This window comes from Symsagittifera roscoffensis, chromosome 4, assembly GCF_963678635.1.
Source record: "Symsagittifera roscoffensis chromosome 4, txSymRosc1.1, whole genome shotgun sequence".
Lineage (NCBI taxonomy): Eukaryota > Metazoa > Xenacoelomorpha > Acoela > Convolutidae > Symsagittifera > Symsagittifera roscoffensis.
In genome coordinates, this window is record NC_087065.1 from 38,713,184 (window position 1) to 38,729,886 (window position 16,703).

A 16,703-nucleotide genomic window follows, 5' to 3' on the forward strand; every position below is an offset into this window, starting at 1 on the left:
AACACGCGGAAACGTGATGGTCCATCGAACCAAAATTCGCACACGACCTTCTCTTATCCATGTCATCGCGAGGTTTGTACCAACTGGAATTCGCACCAGTGTTTGTCCCGCTATAGTTGCCATAATTGCTGTAACGGTTTTGCGCCCTCGGTTTTATGAGTAAATACTCGCGTGACTTCATACGCAAGTCGTCGGGCGTGGGTACCTGGTCAAGCGACAGGGTGAAGTGAGTGGCCAACATTGTCTTCAACTCCTCACTCCTTACTCCGTCCATGAACTTCGAAGCAATCGCCAAGTTTCGCTCGGATATTTTCTCATCTGGGTTGCTTCTCCTCCTAAGCAATTCAAGGTCGTCCAAAAATTTATCTATGGATTCGTCATCTCTTTGACGCCTCTTTTCGAACTTCACCATAGCCTGGTGCCCTTGTACTCCAGAGCCGAAACGATTCAGCAGGATGTCGAATATCTTGCGAGCGCTGTCTCTCTCATTGGCTCTTTTCGCCATTACACAACTTAATGCAGTACCCTCCAGATTGCTCGTCAGCGCGCTGCACTCTTGTTTCTTGGAGAGATTCTCTTCCTCAAAGTGTAACTTCATCACCTCTATCCAAGTATCAATGCAGCCGTCTGACTCGTCTTTATATGACTTCGGCTTTTTCAGTGTCCTTCTTGACCTCTCTCCTCTCTCGGTTGACTTCGAGAGCTTGGTGATGAATGTTTCGAGAGATCTGTTCAGAGGCTCAAACATCGAGGCATACATCGTTGTGTCCTGTGAGACCGTAGTCAGATCTGGTACTGAACTGACTTGTGGCACAGTTGGCAACCTTGTCTCCGGGGTGGCATCTGCCTCCGGCGGGACTGGATTCGTCCAGCCAGGCCTCGACGGGGCTGCCCTTGGCCGCTCCTTGTTTCTGGGTTCGTAGTTCGTTATCGAGCCTTGCTGGGCTCTGGCATTGCTGCCCGTACCATCTCCATCATTTGCATGGCGTGAGCGCTCCCTTGGGTTGGAACGCTCCTGCCAATTGCTCCCATTCAGGATCGCGTCAAGCTTCCGCATCATTAAGTCAGATTTTGCATCTAACCTTTTTTCCAGGCTAGTCATCGTGTGGGCGTAGGTACTATCATGATCGTTCAACAATCGTTCGATCTCCCTGGTCATCCTAGCCTCTCTTTCGTATGACTCCTTGTTTGCCTGTGCCAGGCTCTCCGCCAGGCATTGATCGGTGTTGCGAATCAACTGAGCCTGATCAACCCTCGCCTGCGACTTCACATGCGTAAGTTCGTCTCTCAGATTCTCTTGACCTTTGTGAGCTCTCTCATCAACCTGATCTATTCTTTTAGTCATGTCCCGCCTCAGTTCATCTAGACCATTCATTACGCCAGCGAACATGTCACTTATGTCGCCAGTGGCCCCAAATGACGGGGTTAGTCCCAGAGAAGAAGAGGTCAACTGCGGCTGCAGCCTGGTGCTTGATGACGCGCCGCCTTTTTGCTTGCTCATCGACGTCATTAATCTGTCGAATGTTGATGACGCTCCCATCGTTATCCCATCTGACATGGGCCTGGTCGGCGAGGTTGACGACGCCTTCCTGCTCATATCGTTCCTTGGGCACGGTGTGAAGTTCACATCCGGATGGGTTATCTCCGGGTAGTCATCACTGGAAGTCAAACCTACAGTTGGTAGTGACGCCATGCGTTCGTAGTACAAAGACTTCCAACTCTTCTTGGCCTTCGAACCCGTTTGTTCTTCACTCGGGCTTATACTCGACATCATCGCGTTGTTGCTCTGCTTGGCCAGAGATGAGTGGGTACTAGCCGAATGTGAGTATTCTCCCCTCCACTTGTGACTTTTGGTCTCCGATTTGGACATCCCCTTGAATAATACTTCCTCTCGCTGCTCGACCTCGGAACGCTCCGAGGTCTCCTCTGTCCTCTCGACTTCCTCCCGCTCGAGGTCCTCGCTCGGCTCAAAGTCGGGTCGAATGAGCGTCTGTTCTTCCTCGTCAAAGGGGTCCACAAGCGTTTCGCTCGCGGTTCCGGCTTCGGCGCTCCGCCTTTGATCGCCATCGAGGTTTTTCTCGCTCCTCAATCTCATTCCGCTCACTGAAAGATCAAGTTGACCTTTAGTCGATTCGTTTTCAGCAAACACGTCGTAGGCGCTGCTAAACGATGACTGGCTACGCCTAGTTTTAACTTTTTGCGTGCTGTCCTTGCTCAGCCTGGGAATCTTAGTAGTCGATCCTAACGAGTCCCTGCGCTGCATACTTTGTGACACAAAAAAAAACAATATTCGTTTGTCGAAAAGTCATTATCAATCTCTTAGGTTTCTCAATGACAATCTTAGTGACTCAGCTAGAGTTACACACACACACAGGGCCTGCTCAGTATTGATATAATGCTAACTCAACCCTGTCGTATAGTATAACAGTATCACAAGCTTTTCACAAGATATAATCAACGCACAAAACACAATAGATAATCAGGTAAGAATATCCTACAGGTGACAGCGACCTTTTGTCAGTATCAATTTATCGCCACACAATTTATCAAGTCACTGCTTTTTTAAAATTAAACAATCTTTGATAAAAAGCAGTGATGATTCAGAAACAGATCAATAAAACTTAGTCTTAAAGAAAAAGACTTCCCCCAATCGGAACGATCCGAAAGAACAAAGCCCAGGACACAGTCTTCTCAAGTGGGTGTGTATTTGCCTAATACACCCACCGAGGTCTTCTTTTAGGTGCACCGCGATTGCTCGAGCTGTCCTATCAAGTGGCTCAAGGCAACCTCCGATCGAAAACTTCTAAAGTCTATGAAAAAGCTCCCCCACACCCGGAACGCTCCAAGTGCACGAGAGCAGGGAACAACTTTTCTTCTCAAGTGAGTGTGTATTGGCCTAAAACACTCACCGAGGTCTTCTTATATTTGTTCCCGGATTGCCCGAGCTTTCCTATTAATTAGCTCAAGGCAACCGCACAACCAAAATCACAATCAAAAAAAAATTTTTTTTTTGTTCGGGTACTTCTGATACAACCGATCTAGAATCCAAAGTTGATCACAAATTTCCGGGTCAAAATGGGCTCTTATGATCCTAATAAGCGCCTAATATCCTAATATGATTTTGATTAAATGGATATTTTCCTTTTCCCAAATCGCCACGGAAGATTTCCTCAAGTTTCTAACAAGGAAGGTTGTTTAGAAGGTTTAAGACACTCCGGAGGGTTATTTCGGAGGGTTGTTAAGACACTTAGCCTACTTCGGAGGGTACCTTAATCACCCAAGTCACTTCGGAGGGTCCCCCTAAATTTACTAAGGAGGGTCAATAAGATGCTTAATATGCTCCGGAGGGTTACTTCGGAGGGTACCTCCAAAATTTTCAAATTTCTGAGCCTCACTCAGAAGGGCCTTCAATTAACTTCAGGAAGCGTCAAAACAAGCTTAATTCTCTATGGGAGGGCTGTCTCAACTTCTTTGGATAACCTCGTGGAAATTTTCCACTAAGGAGGGTTGCTAAGGACCTTAGCTGACTCCAGAGGGTTACCTCAGAGGGTTCCCCCAAAATCAAGAAAAAAAAGTTATGTTACCGCAATAAAGTCTCCAAAAGCGGTCTACCTGACTTAAAACTAGGTTGGCTGACACGGTCAACCTTCCCAGTTGGATAAAAAGGTGTTTTGATAAAAATTTTCCGCCGCTCGGATGGTTACCTGTAATTTGGACCCTCCGAACCAACAAATTCTAAAAAATTTTTTTTCCGAGATTATCAACCCAAAAACGGTTGCGGTCCGGAAAAGTGGTCCAAAACGTCGACTTATGGTACCAAAATTACCCCGATCGGATGACTAGTCTTTGAGAAATTGCCAAAAAAGTGTTTGTCCAAATGGCCTTTTTTTACCACCTATATAGGTTCTAAGAAACTTTTTCCGCAATTCCTATCGAAAGTGCCTAAAAATAATTGAAACGAGCGTAGTAGCCCTGTGCGGCACTGGAATAGTGCAAAAAACCGGATCAAAATTGGTTTGGAGACAAAAATTTGGCCAATAACTATCAAATTTGGACCCTCCGGTTCCTTCCTTTTCCAATCCTTAAGTCGTTAGCTCTATCCAAGGAGCCAATCGGAGGGTTACTCAAGAATTTCTCTAGTAACCGAGCACGTTAAGCTAGCACGCTCCTAACGCAAAAAATTTTATTGCTCTAACTCTAAAAACTCAAAAACTCGATCTCCAAAACAGATTGACAAAATTCAGAAAATTATCGAAATTTTGACCGAAAAATTTTGGTTTTTCCACTTTCTACTGAGTCTTTTTTCACGCGGTTTCTTTAGTTAGCGGGATCGAACTACGTAGCTACTCCCTATATAAAAGCTTTTTGTTGTTCGGAAAAGCTCGGATATCCAAAAATTTGGGGGTCTACAGTTTGATCGAAAATCGATGATTTTCGACAAAATTGGGTGTTTTTTGGGTCTGATTTAGGAGATAAGTAATATGTAATAAGGATAATAACCTATTAGTAGTCGTTAATGAATAGTAGTATACCCTCCTTTGCACCAAAATACCCGAATTAAGACCCTTAACTCGGAAATTTGTAATCGATGGAGGGTACAATCGGACCGCGCCAATCGTGCCCCCCACCACTTAAGTTTTAATGAAATAGTACCCGAACGATACTAAAATTGCTTCAACGATACCCAACAGTCGTTGCGGATGTTGTCCCTGATGTCCCTGTTGAGTGTGGAACACGTTGATCAGCTTGCCACTCTACCCTCCGGTCACCGGCAAACTCACCATTAACGTGCTTAAACACTCAAATTACACTCGAGGGAGGGTATCCAACCCTTCATCAAAACACACAATCTTTCTATCAGAAACGATATAAATCAATCTGAAACAACAACAAATAGGAAGGTCAGATCACATCTCGTCCGGAAATAACATATAAACTGTCACTTTATGTTTTTTACTGTTTTTGGTCTTTTTTGGATTTTTTACTGTTTTTTGTACTTTTTTGTTTTCAAATAAATTTATTTTTTGACTTTTTCTTGGTTATACATTATTTTTGTTTGGTTTTACGCTTTTTCTTTAACTGTTTTTTTGGTCCCGGGACCTCGGGAAAAGCGGGTTCATGACTTCCCACCTAACCCTCCGGCCCCCGGAATTTTCGGTGTTAACCTAGTTAAAAAGCTAAATAGTACTGGACGGAGGGTACGCACCTTCCCCCCAGTACAATAACGGTCATTAAGGCCTCTACCTCGGGCTTACGCCCGGAGCGGAGGGTTCGTCGCTGAAACGCTTGCTGATCATGATGGTCTTATGCCTTTGACAGGCCCACCCAGGAGCGCCATAAAAACGTCTATGTAACATTCGCCCAAATACTACACAGCGACGGAGCGTAGAAAAAGTACCTATTAACGACTGGCAGGCGTCAGTTACCTTAATCCTACTCGTTTTTCACCGTCTCGACCTTGCCAGTTGATTTTCTGGTCTGTTTAGGGCAAAGTAAAAAGTTACCATTTTTAGGCCATCAGTCAAACGACTTTTGATCAGCTTTCGCTCACATGCGAACACAACCACATAGGTGAGTCTCGGATCCTCAGACTACGTGATTGTCATGAAAAACACGGCTCGAACAACCTATTTTAATATGTTTTTGTGTGACAGTTCTATATTAAATCCATTGGAGATGGATTGACCCTTTCCTCTTTCTAGCTACTCATATTCTAAAATATCAAGTTACACCGGTGTTAATTTAAAGTTTCACGACATCCAAGTAGCTATACAGTCAGTTTTATACAGTCCCTTCACATAAAACAGTCTCTGGGGGACCAAGCCTCCGCTCCCGTAATATTCCTGCGATAACGCTCTTATCTCTTCTAATTTGCGTCCCGGGAGGGTTCCGTGGAATATTCCTCCCACACCGAAGCTTCCTTCTCCACTAATATCTGCTGATAAGGGTCTTATCGTGCGTTGCTGCCACGATAAGAGGCTTCGTATTCTCCGTCTCTTGCACGACTGTTTTTCACAATATTTGTCGTTGTTCTTATTTTCCTAGTTCTTCTGGTCAAAATGGCCGTTTTTCGTATTTCTGAGAAATATCAACTTGAAAATCGAAATTTTAAAATCAGAAAATTTCAGAATACTTCGACCCTCCTTTCAAGCACTTTTTTGCTGTTCAGGCCTTTTCTCTCTGATTCGTGTTTCGTCGGAAGGTTGCGCTGTGCCATCTGGCAGAATGGCACATTTACTACTCGCTATACAGAACTCATACTCTAATCGATCCAAATCTTCGAAAAGAAAAAGTTATCCTATCTAGGAAAGAACCAAACCAGGAGACCCATTAGCAAGAGCGATGTACGGGCTAGCCATTTAACCTTCGATAAAAACTAGTCAACGATAACAGCTTAACTCACAAATGTATCCAGACGATAGTAGCGCAGTCGAAAATTTTAAAAGCATGCGAATAGTTCTTCACAATTTTATCAACCACGGAAAATTTTTTAGATATCACGTAAAGGCATCGAAAAGCCAGCTCATTGTAAAAAATGAAAAGTTTAATGAGGCTGTAAAAGTGTTCAAAAATACCAAAAATGAGATGAAGAAATGGGGCCAGAGTACTTGGTTCTGTCATAGGATCAGAGATTGAATGTAAAACTTTCTTAGAAACTCAGTTAGAAGAACATTTAAAAAATACTGAAAAAACTTGACTTTAAGACAAATAATCATTTTTAGCTAAAACTCACCCCGATAACACAGTAAACTTGCAAGCCTGCGAGAAGTTACTAGAGAAAATTCTCATTCCTAGTTTAACTGATAAAGATAAAATTAGCCATCAACTTAGAGACATCGTTTTTGCCACTAAAATTGGGTTATCTAATTATTAAACACTGAGAATCTTTTAGAGTCGTCAATTAAAACATCGTCATCTTAGATACATACGACCCATACGACCCATTAACAGCTATATCTGAGCAGGAAAAAATCTATACAAAAATCAAAACACTTAAAATGAAAGAACAAACGAAAAGAGAAATAACATTTTGAAGAAATTGAACGACAGTGACAAATACGCATTTGAGCTAGCCTCCGAAAAAAGAGCCTCAAACTGGTTAAACGCACTGACACTTAGCAGATATAATTTTAACCTAATTAAATCCGAATTCCGGGATGAAATTTATCTCAGATATGGATGGGAACCAACCAAGTTCCACTCACATGTGCATGTGATCAATCTTTTGACCTTACCCACGTCCTTCTCTGTGCAAAGGGTGGATAGACCTACATGAGGCATGAAAAAATCAGAGATAATTTTGCCAACCTCATGAGCGAGGTTTGCGATGATGTTGAAATCGAGCCGAAACTTCAGTCGTTGCAAAGCGAGAGCTTTGTCAACAATTCAACCACAACTGATGAAGACGCTCGACTAAATGTAAAAGCAAACGACTTATTGGGCTCAAAGTTTAGACGAGCCTTCTTTGATATCGAAGTTTTCAACCCACACGCAAGAATTTCACAAGGACTTCTGAAAGATGCCTTTAAATACCACGAATCACTAAAAAACTCAAAAGACCAACAGAGAGATTTACTAGTCAAAAAGAGCAGCTTCTGCCCTCTCATTGGTGGTGCCCTACCAGCAGCTACACGGACAATGCAGCGCATAGCTGAATAACTTAGTGAAAAAAGGCATGAAAGCTACTCAGAAACAATAAACTATATAAGAATTAAGATAAGCTTCGCGCTGCTCAGGAGCGCTATCCTTTGTATACGGGAATGCAGATCACTGCGTAAGACTCAATTTATAGACAATTCAAATAGTGCTATTATAGTGGAGGGACGGTTGAAGTAAATACCTGTGATGACAATGCATTAAATGCTTACTTGACATAATTCCTGCAATATTGTTTTCTGATGTATTTGTATAAATCTCGTATGGGCCCTATCCAGCTTGTGCACGACCGTACTTAAACGGAAGGGCCCTTTTTAGAATTTACATTTTTTTGTTTGTAAACCGGGTCTAGAACTGCCAGATTTAATTAACCTGCAGTATGTTTTACATGAGAAAATCTTTTTCAGACCCGGATTATGTTGCCAGATTTGTTTCATTTGCAAAATGTTTTGGATAAGTAAACCTTGCGTTTCCAGACCCGGATTGAACTATGTATTGATTGTTTCCCCAAAGGTAGCTCTGATCATACAATCCCGGTCAACACAAACTTATTACTGAATTCTGAATGAAATGTTTTCTAAAACGGAAAAAAGAAAGATATTTTAGAGAGCAAAAAACTGAAATTGCACTCAGACTTATCCTTTAGAGTAGAAACTAGATAAACGGACAGTGCAATTTTTTTGTGAATAATTAGGATTTTTTCGAACAAAATTTAGATAACAGATCAAGAAAAAATGGCAAAGTTGTCTTTATGAAAAAACTTATCAAATTCTTAAACCTCTAATTATCTAAAAATTAGTATTCTTCAATAACACTTTCTTCAAAAGTTCTGATGGTTTTTGGTTTTTGTCGTAGCAAAACCAAAGAAGCAAAACATCTAGTATAATTAGCTTACAGGTGTTGCCTTTTTGGTCTCTAGTCTCTGACTTCAACTCAACAGTTCTACCAACCTGTCCAGCTTGAGAGGCTTCTTTGCGATGTTCATCGATCCTCGTGGCTAAATACCGCACTTTTTCGCCGGCATATATATTACTTACATCCAATACATAATACCTTGTACAGCACTTTGGGATTCAGTTCACTTGCCAAAATTTTTTCAAAGATGACAAGCAATTTTTCGAATTTCCGTTATGATACTTATTTGTGCCCCTGAATATTGGCGCAATTCAGCAACTAGTAATTGTGATGGATCACTGAGATTTTTTTTCTAATGTTTCCGATTTTCTCTCAGTCAGCACTCAAGTTTTACTATCAAACTGATCTGCCGACACTATGAAAAGCCTGAAAAAATCTCAAAAAAGCAAGAAAGACTAATGAAAAGCTTGAGTGATAGTTCATTGGGAATCTTAGACGACATGAGCTTGCTCAGTAGTTTCTTTTACTTTATTTTTCGTTGGAAAAGTAATACATAACTTGTTATGTTATTACAGTTGTCTGTTTTTGATGGGTTCAAACCTTTGTTTTTTCTCTTGATCTTGGATCATTGTGTAAATAATGTTAAAAAAAATTAATCCTGATAATTCACAAAATCTCAGAAAATGGTTGAATTAGCATTAAAAAATTCAAATTAAATGTTTTTTGTTAAGTTTGAAATCTCCTAGCGATAAAGTATAAGAAATCTGTTGATTTGCTGATGAAAAAACGATGAATTATTCAAACGTTTTTCAGAGTTTTCAGAGAGAGTTTAGCTATTTTTTTTTGTAGTTTTACCGGCTTTTTCTACATAGTGGCACTATTATTTGAGTTAGTTTGGTAACCATTTCAGCTGGCCTCATATAGTCTGGACGAAGACGGAAGGTACGATCAAAAAGAGACAGATTAGAAGGTATATGCAGTTCCCGGCCTCTCTTTGAATTCAAACACTGCGAACACGCGAAAAACTCTACGAGTTTGACTGGAACAGCAACCTCTGGCCGGTACGTAGATTACCTTCTAACACCATAGCTCAACAACTGCATCCCAACCAGCAGATCAACAACGGCGAACCAGCAATGATAACCCAATCCAACTTAACAAAAAGTTCCCTATCTGTACTCGAAGCGACAACAAAAACAGGCGATTGTCTGCTACAGGAGAACGGACAATTCAGATATCTTTAGTAAACCAACACGGATATAAATTAGTGTTTTTAGGTGCTTGTAATGTCCCATCGGCTTGTTGTCCTAGACCCCTTTAACCAGAAAAGTTATAACATGGACCTTTTACCAGACTCGAGCGTTCGTGATAGGGAACACTTGATCTCGAATGTGATTGGTCAGAATCTGTGCATAAATTAACTGCGCCCTCTTGTGGCGAGCGTACGTAATAGCGTATTCTCGATTGTGATTGGTTCATATTTGTGCATAAATTAATGCCACCCCTTGCGTTGTAGATTTGCAATTAATCATCTTTCCTGAGTGGTTGGAATTAATGGTTAAAGTTTCGATGCAATCTTGTGGATATGTACAAGTATTGACATCCATGGTCTGAAGAGACCTATCCATATGCAAAATGTTGTTTATACAAGAGGTACATTTTGATATTGCATTTTGATATTGCAAGGCATAATTTCATTCTTTGTTGTAAAGTTTATCTACCGTTGTACAAGCTGAGAAGATTTTTGGATGGATTTTACCACGAATTGTTCATCGAATTTAGATGGTTGGGGGCTTCGAAAGTAGGGTGGCGAGACAAGTAATCGACAATACCTAATTTTGTGCCGCCAATATGTTTAGCTTTGAAATCGAAAGGTAAAAGTCTGTCTGCTCATCTGGTCAGGCGAGATTGATATGATTTTTTGCCTCGGTTTGACTGAAAGGCGGATATAATAGCTTTGTGGTCGGTTAAATCCTCAAATGTGTTCCCCAGTAAAAAAAATTCCTGAGATGTTCGCATGACCGAACTATTGCGAGTAATTCTAACTCATTGGTACCTAATTTCTTTTCCTGAAAATTAAGGAATATTGGGGCAAACGATATTGGTACCCAGGAACCGTCCGGTAATTCTCGTTCCAGAGCTGCGTCTAGACCGCTATGGCTGGCGTCACATTTCACCCTAGAGTTCCTCTTCTGGTCGTAATGGTACATCTTTGTTATGTTTGAGACTAGGAGAAGTGTCTTCAAAAGCTTTTTGCTGATCCGTTCCCCGTACGACTTTTTGTTTATTTCTCATTTTTAGTGAGGGTCTGAACTTCTCGGTTAGGACGTGTAGATTTTGTAAAAATCTTTGTAGGTGGTTAAGAACTCCCAAAAAAGAGCGTAGTTACTTTAACGTATGGGGAGGTTTATGTTCTAAAACTGCCTGAACTTTAGAAAATTTTGGTTGGTATCCATTTTCGCAAAAATCAAAACCTAGTCGGTATTTTCTATTTACTGAGAGTTTGCATTTTGATAATTTCAAAGAAAACCCTTCCCTGTCAAGTTTAAGGAGACGTTTTCGACAATCTTGTTGTGGTTTTCGATAGATCTTTTCGAAACAAATAAAATGTCGTCTAAAAACTAGATTACTCCTTTGGTGTTTTGGAGGGTGTTGTCGATTGCCTTTTGCAATTCTTTAGGCATATCTGTAGGATCGTAAAATGCTGTTTTATAACGGTAAGTGCCTGTTGATTTTCTGCAGACAATACTAAAGTGAATGCTGAGTAGATCACTGAGTAAAGTTGACTAAAAGCGTATTTAAAATCGAGAAATGTGAATCAAACTTCCCCCGGGGTATCCTTATTGATGATTTGGGCGGCCACGTCCAATTTTTCCAGAAGATTGGTCATTTGGTATTGGTTTTTGAATATCTGAGCGTTCAATGGTTTAGCGTCATAGCTAATTTTATGGAGCCATCTTTCTTAGCTGTTATGACTACAGGTGCTACAAAATGATCGCTGGTGCATTTGTTCAACTTCACGATGTGTCCTTCTTTAATGAGTTTCTTTATTTCCATACCCACTTATTCTTGGATGTGTATTGGTACTCTTCGACCTTTCTCTTGTCTGTGGTTTTTTGATCTACCCTGTCTAGTGAATATTCTTTTGAATTTGTTCATAAAAATAGTTCCGCCATTTGGCTGAGTCGGTTGGTGGAGATGAGATTTCATTGATAGTTGTTGGTCTTTTTTGAGTGATTTGGCCTCCTAAAGAACTTTGAAGGTCGAGACCTAGCAGGCATCTGGTGCGGTTTTCAGAGACCAGAAATTTCAAGGAAGTTATCTGCCAACCCAGAGAAGATACGTCTGCTATTAGAGTACCGAATGACTTTTTTGTCCTCCTGTTGTAATCGACATAGTGGGTGTCGATGGGCAGTTCCGACGTTGAAAGTAATTTGACGTTGGCACCAGGTTTTAATAGGATATCTGCGGTTTTGTTGATAAAAGATGCCGGGGGCTACCTGTATCGTTGGAAGATTTAAAAAATGTTTTGTTGACTCTCAGTGTGATTTTTATACATCTGGTTTTCCCCGTAGCGGACCTAATGACTTCTAGTTTTTTGACCGCACATTCAGGTTTATGGCCTTGGTTGGTTTTTTCGACCAAAAGGGATATATTCAGTACCGAATATTCCGGTTCACTATCCGAGGCGATGAAGTCGCATTCTTCTTCGGCTGTAATTTAGAGTCAACATCTACAATCCCTACGTTGCCCCTTGAGTTGCAACATCTGGCAAAATTGCCCTTTTTGTTGCAGTTCTTGCATATCACATTTTTTGCTGGACATGAAAGTTTGCGATTCGGGGAGAATTCCTTCCCGCAGAAGTAACAAGGTTTTTATCTGTTTGTTGGGTATTGTTAGGTCGGTTGTTGGGTTTTCCTCTAGAATTTTGAGCTCGATTAGTTCTGTTCTAAATGTTGTTCTTTTGCTGAACTGAGAGGGTTGGTTCTTGTTTTATTTTGAACGAGTTTGGGTGGTTCTGACCGAAGTTAGAGTTAGAGCTAGATGGTCCTGATAGACCCATTTGTTTTTTGCAAAGTAGAGGCAGTGACATATCCTTTCTTTCGAAGAAGAGCTGATTTTAGTGTTTTGTTTGGAGAGTTGCCTGGTCTTATCCAAATGTCACATTGGATATCTTTGAATTTTATCTTAGCTATGAAAATGTCACGGACAACTTCCTTCTCGTTTTCGATTGCCCATGCGCATTGGGCGGCCTGACCCGAGAGTCTCAGAAAGAAGGTTTGTAGACTTTCTCGGTCTAGTTGTTGGGTGTTGTAGAGCTTTATTCTTTCGATTATATAGTTTTTGTCTCTTTTGAAAAGTACCTCGCTTTGATTATAAAAGTCGCGGAAACTGATAGTTGCGATATCTGTGTGAGCGTGGCTTTGTAAGAATCTTTTGTTACCTTCTGAACCCAGGGAGAAGAATAATCGTGATTTGATCTTTTGATCCGCTTCGTGGAAAAATACTTGAATTTCATTCAATACACAACACGTTACGTTACACAATGGGAGGCACACCCGCCGTACCACAGAGTGTAAGATCAATTGATGAGGAATCAACCAACAAAAGTCTTTAAAACGCGCAAAAGTTTTGTCCTCGGAACCCAGACGTGTGAGAGGGCAAATTTGTGGTTTGTTACAAAATCTAGCTTGGCATCATTTTTTTTACATTTCGGTTTAGATTTAAAACTTATGTCTTGCGGATTTCAGCTTGGTCTCTTGCGATACGGTTAGTTTCTTCAATATGGGTTTCTGGTTCTCCTTTTTGTTCATGACGTGGGGGGGGGGGGGTTGATCGTCGAACCAAGACTTCAGCTGGTTCGCGTAGAAGGAAATTGGCACTGCAATGTTCTCTTAAGTTCTCAGCTAGAAAGAACTACTCCCATGTGAGTAAGGGTTCTGTTGTTGGTTTAGGTCAGAACGCTGGTACCCCTATAAGATCAGTTCGGTCCTCGCCGACAAAACTGCTGGCTGCGTCATGTGGGATGTCAACCGACAGACTCTTAGTTACAAAAGTAATTGTAATAAAATGTGAATTGGTTATTAAAGCAATGTTGAGATATCTGTATTTTTCACTAGATAACGAGAGAGTGATTTTCATTCAGCAGTGAACATTAACATGGTCGGCAAGTACCGGCTTTGACATAATCATCAACTCACTCAGACTAACAATATGACCTCTATAATCAATTCAATACACAACACGTTACGTTACACAATGGGAGGCACACCCGCCGTACCACAGAGTGTAAGATCAATTGATGAGGAATCAACCAACAAAAGTCTTTAAAACGCGCAAAAGATTTGTCCGCGGAACCCAGACGTGTGAGAGGGCAAATTTATGGTTTGTTACAAAATCTAGCTTGGTATAATTTTTTTGTACATTTCGATTTAGATTCAAAACTCGTCCGCTCAGCATTTATTTAAGATTTTAATGAAAGTTTACTCTTTACAAAAAAGTTTTTAACCGACACGATTCTTTTTTCTACCGATTAGCCAATGTTTTCTGTTTTTCTGTACTTAGACCCTTTCTGCTCTAAGACCATTCTGATCATTGCTCTCCCTCTGTATCGCTCATGCAATAACCATCTCATTTAACATAAAGTTAATGCGTTTCTGAGAAATATGAACAATTGAAACTCAAACAACTCCTTTTTCAATGTTTTAACTCAATTCATTGTCTTAATTCACGTAATGATGTTTTATTTATCAGCACCAGCACATTTATTCCCAGAAATTTTTTTGCACAAGAAGGTTGTTTGGTACAGTTTTTATCAGAGCGAGTAACGCAATAAAAAACAAGATGATAAACCAACCGCATTTTCAATACTTTAAAGCAAAAAATATATATTGTTGTTCCGACTTGTTGATAACTGCTATAATTATCGCAGTTAACAAAAAAGTCAGAACAACAATATACATTTTTCGCTGTTATGTATTGAAAATGCAATTAAGCGATAAAAATTATCGGTAGTCGTTTCGCTTTATGGCACATTATTGAATATTTTAAATGGTGCAGAAAGACACGTTCTGACATGTTCCCGATAAAGCATTGCGTTTTCTTGCAAACAATTTTTAGTGAGTAAAATTTGCTCGTCAAACAACTATCGTCTCGATTATCTTTGCTTAATTCTCTTTTATTTTACGTCACTTGGTTGAATTTGAGTTAACTAAAAGACTATACCAAAATGCATACAAGACTACTTTTCTCATTTCTGTACTTCTCAGAAAAATTCAACATGCGTTAGACAAATAAGCCTTTACCACCATACACCACAATACTAAATAACCTGAAGTACTTCTAGCATTGATTATCTTATTTTCTAGAAATTCGTTGACCTTCTTCCGAGTATCACATCCTTAAATTATCGTTGGCCTAGTGGTGTTCAAACAGGACGTTACCAGATTTACCAGATAAATTAATTTAGTCCATTTCTTTACCTCAAAATGTCCTCCTTCAGAATCTAGCTTCCAAATTTTATTTGATTTAATTCCTCCGAAAATTAACTTGAGCTGCCCGTTACCTCGTTCCTAATTTGCCTGCTAAAGCATATTGTTAGATGGAGCTCCTACGAATAATTTCTTCATATAACATTGGTGGCAATAGGCACGGGCGAATATAGAAATGGATTTTGCCGTCATTTTAAAAAATGTCATTTATTTGATTTTTTAGATGTAACTAATAGTGAAAAAAAGGGAAGGAATTTGGATTTGCCGACGCTCTTAACCTCAAAAAAATTGTTCACATGAGCCAACAAAAAGGTACTCCCTTTTGTACTATTTTAAGACATCAGTTTAATGCTAATCGACTATAAGATTTTTCTAGAGGCAATATATATTTATTTTGAGGGGGGGAGCGCGCGCCGAAAAAAACGCATTTTTGTCAAGACTGTCCAAAAAGCATTGGCATAAACATGCATTTGTTTAAAAACGCGTTGGGCCTGTTTTTTTTTCAAAAGTTTGTCTGCGGCGTAAAAAGTTTGGCCAAAACAGGGTCTTTTAAGTGATTTGGGATAGCTAGAAAAATCAATTCACATTTGATTTGAATTTTTTTTCACTTTTTGTCTAAACACCAAAACTTGTCAAGAAACCAGTGTTCCAGATAGATCTCAATTTTAAAAAAGTCTTTTTACTTAATCTGCCCAAATTACCTAAATTTTTGATTTCATAATATGCAATTTATAAATGCTGAGAACAACATAATTTTTTCTTAAACGGACTCCTAACAAGGTCGAAATTTGAGCAGATGCGATGATGGTCATTTTTCCTTTGGAACTATCTTCTGTTTTTTTTTCTAAACTGGTTGAAACTGGGGCGTATTTGAAATGTTTTTGAGTCATTTACCAAACATTTCCGGCCAATTCGGCTTATTTATAAATCGACGTGAAATTGTGAACGAAGCACTTTGAGATGACACTGATAATTCTAGCCAATCAGATTGAAACAGAATAGATTTTGTTCATGCTGCTGAAATAGCGTTTTTAGGGCAGAATAAGTAAAAAGACCCAAAAATAAAGTTTTTCTTTCACCGTTCTGGTTCCGTGAAAATATCTAGCTCCGTGAAAATGACCAAAAATCAAACTTTTTTATACGGTTCTCACAACTTCTCACAAAACTAGGCTCTAGGAGTTTTATAAGGTAAGGAGTTTTCTCAAAAGAAAATTGTAAGATAGTGACTTTGCTTAAAAGAAAAATTTTGAAGTTGTTTTTTTAATTTTCATTAATACCAGAACGAAAGTTCCCCACTTTCGCAGAGTACAAACACGTTAACTCGTAGGCCAAGATTAATAATTTGCTACATGAGCTGACTAAAGAAACCGCTAACTTCATAGATATAATTGTTTGCTGATTATTAGAGTTTCTGTCAATATATATCTGACCCTACATACGAAAACTCTGAAGCTATATGACATGATTGGTGAAAATTAATTTTATTGTTTCGAAAAAAAATTGAACAACTGAATATGTAAAAACAAAAGATTTATCGAAATGGTTCTCAAAACTTTTGTTTCGGAACTTATTGTTCGAATTGCATAAATATAAACACAATCTGAAAAGTTTACAAAAATTAATTTAGGAAAGAAAAACTTTCCAGAATTGTTTTTCATTCGTAGATACTGAATAGAAATTTTTAATGACTTTTCGAATGAA

General features: G+C 39.6%; 2 protein-coding genes across 8 annotated transcripts in view; one reads left to right on the forward strand and one right to left on the reverse strand.

Moving 5' to 3' along the window:
- Nucleotides 1–16,703, reverse strand: part of LOC134844678 (uncharacterized) — a 190,187-nt gene that overhangs the window by 37,121 nt on the left and 136,363 nt on the right. The window lies entirely within an intron of this gene.
- The window catches only part of LOC134845172 (uncharacterized), a 49,431-nt gene continuing 47,349 nt past the window's right edge, over nt 14,622–16,703 (forward strand). For 3 of the 5 annotated variants that reach the window (XM_063862058.1, XM_063862062.1, XM_063862059.1), the window contains exon 1: nt 14,622–15,314. The gene's annotated coding sequence lies outside the window, so the exon portion shown is untranslated. The remainder of the gene's footprint in view (nt 15,315–16,703) is intronic. The other 2 variants (XM_063862060.1, XM_063862061.1) reach the window with 1 other exon arrangement.